Source organism: Otolemur garnettii, unplaced genomic scaffold (genome assembly GCF_000181295.1).
Source record: "Otolemur garnettii isolate 467f Iridium unplaced genomic scaffold, OtoGar3 scaffold00065, whole genome shotgun sequence".
Classification (NCBI taxonomy): Eukaryota; Metazoa; Chordata; class Mammalia; order Primates; family Galagidae; genus Otolemur; species Otolemur garnettii.
In genome coordinates, this window is record NW_003852460.1 from 7006120 (window position 1) to 7012549 (window position 6430).

At 46.9% G+C, this 6430-nt stretch overlaps 1 protein-coding gene across 1 annotated transcript in view; it reads right to left on the reverse strand.

Annotated features, from left to right (window-relative positions):
- Positions 1-6430, reverse strand: part of GPR143 (G protein-coupled receptor 143) — a 26326-nt gene that overhangs the window by 893 nt on the left and 19003 nt on the right. The gene's annotated exons all lie outside the window — the stretch shown is intronic.

The following is a 6430-nucleotide window of genomic DNA, read 5'->3' on the forward strand; positions in this document are numbered from 1 at the left end:
CAACAGGAATCACTGCAGACATTTTCTCAGGCCTGGGCTTCAAGAGAATTTGTTTCCATGTGCTGTGTTTTGTTGTGGGTGACTGCGAATCTTACAACTCATGATGTTTTCTTTATTACCCACCCAGGAAGCTCAAGGCCAAACTAGTAGCTAACTTTAAGTAACTATGGGAGGCTAATTCTGTTTTTTTGATTTTATTGTCATTCTCCTGTGGTCATGTTTGCTTTCTCTAATAATGAGGTTTTTGGGTTTCGGGAGTGTTTTTGAGTCTCACTGTGTCACCCTCGGTAGAGTGCCCTGGCACCATGGTTCATAGCAACCTCAAACTCCTGGACTCAAGGGATCCTATTGCCTCAGCCTCTGGAGTAGCTGGGACTACAGGCGCCCACTACAATGCCAGGCATTTTAGAGACAGGGTCTTACTCTTGCTCAGGCTGGTCTTGAACCTGTGAGCTCCAGCAGTCCACCTACCTCTCCCTTCCAGATTGCTGGGATTATAGGTGTGAGCCACCATGCCCGGCTCCCTGCAGGGCTCTTTCTCTCCCTGGAAAGGTCTTGTGCAGATTTCCTCACAGCTCTTATGCTGCAGTCAGGTCTCAGTTCAAGTGTCACCTCATCTTCAGGGAGACTGTTGGGACCCCCCTCTAAAACCAGTCTCCCACTGGCCCCCACACTGATTCCTTCCAGCCCATCACTAGCCAGATGGAGTAGTGTATAATTATTTGTGTTTTTCATTCTCTGTCCCTGACACTAGAACAGTCTCAGTGGACAGGGAACTTGTCCAAGTTGCCACCAGAGTGTCACTAGTGCCTCACAGAGCGGCTGGCACATGGAAGGTGCTCACCAAGCACATCCAGGGGACAAGGACAGTCCAGTTGGGGCCTGGATGGTATCCGGAGGCAGCACTTGCAGCTGGGAGCCCTCACGAAGGGGGCAGAGGGAGCCCAGAGAGTCATGCAGGGTGGGAGGACACCAGAGGGGCAGAAAGTGTGCTGCCGTGATGTGGAAGAGGGGTGATACGCCGTGGCAACAGGACAGTGTTCTTGGAAAGGCATCGGGAATCCCAAACTGCAGAAAGGTGGCAGGATCTGATGTTACCAAGATGGCGCACGTGAGGCTGTTCTATCCCCCAACTAACACATGTGTGCTCAAGGGCACCAGCATACACATGCGCTTTGGGCAGCAGGGACAGCACGGGCATGCTCTGATCTCCCTCCCAGGGCTGCATTCAGACGGGTCTGGGAGAATCTCAGGTCTGGGTGAGTCAGGCCAAGTGTGCGGAGCTCCTGCCGGAGGGGCTGGTGACATATCACAAAGACTCGATTCTAACAGGGTCACCCGCTGCTCATGTGGACATCCAGGACTCGTGGGAACTCGGCTGATTTAAGTGGTGGTTTTCAACAAGAGCCCAGGGTGAGCCGTCACACAGTGACTCGTGATCAAGGCCTAGACTGAGGACACTCCCCTGTGACCTCACACTTTGGGACGTGACCTAGGTCCTGTAGCTTTAAAGAGTTTCTGGCCCTGTCATTTTCCCCCTGGGGCACCATGGAAGAAAATATTTACACAGGACTTTTCTGAAACAAACCTTGCCGGGAGGAAGGCCTGAGCCCTGCTGGGTAAGACAGGCCCCAGCCTCCCCAGCAGGCCGAGTGCCTTGGGCTTTCTAGGGGTCTTGGAGGTCTCGGTGCAGAGGGAATGTGCTGTCTGAGTGAGGACCTGACGGGACAGTCAGCAGGGCTGTTGGGGGACACCGACTCCTTCCCTACTGGTGCAAAGTCTGACCGGATGTCTCTGCAGCGACCTCTCGGTACCCAGGCGATCCCCTTCCCAAGCAAGTTCTTGGGATTCTCATAGCCCCATAGTAGATCTGAGACTTGAATGCTGAGTCACACGCTGCATTAGGAACTTTCAATCCGCCATAGATGACAGTGGGCCTGTGAGATCGTCATATCATTAGAGCTGCTTTCTGTGTCCAGGCACACACATACTCCCCCTGCTTTGGGCTGACCACTTAGCACATGCTCAGCGAGCATTCGTTTAGTGTGGCAGCCACCACATCAGATAGGTAACAATTCAGAAGGCTCCTGGCCTTGCGGCAAAACCTAAAGTAGAACAAGCTGATCTTCGTTTGGACAGTTCACACAGGTAGAAGCCTCGCTTAGCCCCAGCCTGAGTTTTCTGGACCCGCTTAGGTGGTAACTATCAGGTTAGTCACTAAACAGTTCTGGTAGGGGGTTTTCTTTGACTTTATGCACAGAAGTAGCTTCATATACCTATTTAACTTACCCCAATTCAGCTCTATTTAGGGAGAGGGAGAGGTGAGGATTTAGGCCCAGGGACTCACAATTGGCCCAGCTCTGCTCACAACTGGCCTGTGCCCACAGGCCAGGAGGGAGGCCGATTGGGAAACATTTCTGCAAGTTGGTAAAGCTCAGGTAAGAAAATTTGAATGACATTCAGAGCTTCTCCCAGTACTGACAGAGAAGAGAAGTGAATTCCCAGGTGAAAGGCAAGTAGCCCCAGAGAAATATAGACCAAGGAAGAGTTAGAAGGAATCCTAAAATTGTCCCCAGACAGTACAACAGTGATGACAGCTGAAAGTCAGATGTGGAAATCTTTGTAAACTGTGCTGAAATGTCCTGGGCAGCAAAATAGTTAAATGATTTAATTTCTGAATAAGTCCCCCTAATTCTTACTAGATTAATATATGCAAATTCCTGCAGAGAGTTACCATACTAACTGGTGATGACTGCATGTTATAGACAATTTCAAGATATGCGAAGGGTGACTAGACGTAAACTTAAGATCCTAACTGCCACCTCAGCAGCACCTCACTTTATACTTAAAAAAATTTTTTTTAGAGACAGAGACAGGGTCACACTGTACTACTCAGGCAGGAGGGCAGTGAAACTATCATAGTTCAGCCTCCAGCTTCTGGTCTCAAGTGAGCCTCCCACCTCAGCCTCCTGAGGGGCTGGGACTACAGGCTCAAGCCACCATGCTCGGCCACGTTATACTCATACATTAGCAGGAGATGTTTTCTTGTTAATTTTGTGAACTTATTCTATGTTTCAAGCAGTCCTTAAAAAGGCTGACCCAACAGATGTTAGCTAACAATGTGTCACTCTGCATTCTAAACTGACAGCTGTCATTTTTATAGAAATCTTTTTTTTAAGTTCTTTTTTTTTTTTGGTTGCAGTTGTCATTGTTGTTTTTAGCTGGCCCGGGCTGGGTTCGAACCCCCAACTTCAGCATATGTGGCTGGTGCCATAACCACTGTGCTACAGGTGCCGAGCCCAGAAATCCCTTCTATAATCAGAAATATCAATTATATTTCTTGTTTTTCTCAAAAAGCTTTTCTTTATATGCTTTCTTTTTCCTTCAATATTTTCTTAAACTGGTATTTCCATTGATTATTCTATTATTAGAATAGAATATATTTTTCTTTTTTTGAGATAGAGTCTCACTCTTTTACCCAGGCTGGAGTGCTGTGACATCCTAGCTCACAGCAATCTCAAACTCCTGAGTTCAAGGGAGCCTCCTGCCTCAGCGTCCTGAGTAGCTGGGACCACAGGTGCCTGCCATGACACCTGGCTAGTTTTTCTATTTTTAGTAAAGATGGAGTCTCACTGTTACTCAGGCTGGTCTCAACTCCTGAACTCAAGGCATCCTCCACCTCAGCCTCCCATACTGCTGGGATTATGGGCATAAGCCACTGCACCTGGCCTAGATAGAATTCTTTTTAAAACTTTTTAAAATTTTTACAATGTTAAAAAAAAATTTCTCCAACAGACTATACAGTCCTTTCGGGCAAGATTCACAATCTCTAGCACCTACACACCCCATAGCCTTCTGAGGTTTGGGGCAGTCATCAGTAATTAAAGAAACAGAGCATCCATCTGTATGAACAAACAGTATTCAGCCATAAAAAGGACAACATTCTGATCGTGATACAACATGCGTGAATCTTGATCCTAAATAAAAGAAGCCAGATACAAAAGGACAAATATTATACAATGCCACTTACGTGAAAAGCCCAGGATAAGCAAATCTACACAGACAGAAAGCAGATTCATGGCTGCGGAGGGGGGAGCGGCAGAGGGGTTCAGCGGTGATGAAGTGTTCTGGATGACACAGCAGTGAACACACGAAAACCCACCAAAGTACCCACTTTATAAGGGTCAATTTTATGGTATGTGTATTTTTTTTTCTTTGAGACAAGAGTCTCACTATGTCGCCCTCAGTAGAGTGCCACAGCATCACAGCTCTCAGCAACCTCAAACTCTGGGGCTTAAGCGATTCTCTTGCCCCAGCCTCCCAATTAGCTGGGACTACAGGCACCCGCCACAACACCCGGCTATTTTTTTGTTGCAGTTGGTTAGTTGGCCTGGGCTGGGTTTGAACCCACCACCCTTGGTGTATGTGACTGGCACTGTAACTACTGTGCTGAGGGCACTAAGCCTGGTATGTGAATTTTATGTCAACATTTTTAAAAAGCAAAGGAAGAACAAGCAGCATGGATTAGGGCTGAGCCACTAACTGGCCGCTCTGCAGCTCTCTGACCTCCCGGCGGGAAGGAAAACACCCTGTGCAAGGGCCAATGTGGCCAGTTAGCTGTGTCACTAGCCAAACTCACAGACATTTAAGACATTCCCTTCTCTCATTTTCTCAAGCAAAAACTGACTAAATGGAGTCCGGTTTTCACAAGCAAACTCGTGCCCTACCGACAACAACACTGCTGTGAGTTGTCACACAATGTGAATGAACCCTTGCGCAGTGCGCGCAGTAAGTAGGCAGGGCTTCCCAAAGGAGGATGGGAGCCACCATCCACTGCAGCCAACAGGATTGGCTGCCCTGTTTTTCTACTGGATCTTTATTTGCTTTTTCTAAAACCTTAGGGGAGCAGAAACCTGTGGAAGAGAGAATGGATCGAGGGGTACGGCCTGGGTTGCTCCTCTGGGGGAGTTGGGGTAGGGTGGAGGGTGAAGATCTGGAGGGCTTTTATTGTTATTTCTAGCATTTTATTTGTCAAAGACCAGCTCAGCCCCTTTAAAACACTGGCTCTCAATTACTACCAGACAAGACTGTCTCATGAAATCAGTTCCTCCATTCATCACTGTATGTTGGTGGCCTTCCAAAGTAGCCAAGCTCATCACCTGAAAAGAAACCTTCCTCCAACATACTTGAACAGTAGAAACACAAAAGAAAATGGAACTCCTTGAGCCATCTCTGCACATACCTTTCCTACTCCACATCTCAGTGTGATGTTGGTACAAACCACAGTAGTTTGGGCTGGGAGGTCTTTTTGTCTTGGGTTCTGTGTGTGTGCACGTTTAGCTCATACGTCTTAGGAACATCAAATTTCTAGATCCAAGCTTTCAGAAAGCCGAATTATGCTGAAGCAGCAGTTTCTGTACTGGGGGGCTAAGGTGGCCCCCCTAGGGGACATGTGCCAATGTCTAGAAACAGTTTTGGTTTCCACAGCTGGGGGAGGCTGCTCCGGGAAGCTCATGGGAACATCACAGGACAGAGGGACAGCCATCAGGACAAGGAACCATCGCCCTGAATGCTCATAATACTGAAGCTAGGAACCTGCTCTGAGGGAAGAGACAGGGAGTAGAGCAGAGACTGAACAGAGAACCCTCTCTGCTTCCCCCCAATCTCAGCAGCCCACTAAGGACAGGCATGCAGCACTGATGTCCCTGGAGGGTCTAAACATCCTCTCGGATTTCCTCTCCCTCCTTCCTAGACATCCAGTGGGCCACCATAAAGTTAACAGCTGTCACACATCACCCATTAAGGACCAACTTGCTTGTTCATTACAAACTGTCAGCTCAGTTAAAACTCCATGGATGTCAGAGTGGTGATGTTCATACTTTTTCCTGGTAGGACACAGTGACTCACTCTGGGAGGCTGAGGCGGGCTGATTGCCTGAGCTCACAAATTCAAGACCAGCCTGAACAAAAAGAGAGACTCTGTCTCTACTAAAAATAGAAAAACTGAGGCAAGAGGATCACTTGAACCCAAGATAGAAGCTGCTATGAGCTATGACATCATAGCACTCTATCCAGGGCAACAGCTTGAGTCTCTGTCTCAAAAAAATAAAAATAAATAAATAAAAACAGAAAAAACTGAGACAAGATAATAGCTTGAGCCTAAGAGTGAGGTTGCTGTGAGCTATGATGCCATAGTACTCTACTCAGGGTGCCAAAGTAAGACTCTGTCTCAAAATAAAAAAAAAAATAAATAAATAAAGACAAACTTTTTTCCTAACCCAAAGATTTTTTTTTTCTAAAATAAAACCTTACAAGGAACCCTAAGACGAACAGAGGAGTAAATTAGTAAGAATTTATTTCATAATTGCAATTTGAAATTTGTAAAAAAATAAAAAAATCAATGTTGTAATCAATCAGAACTTCAAGGATAC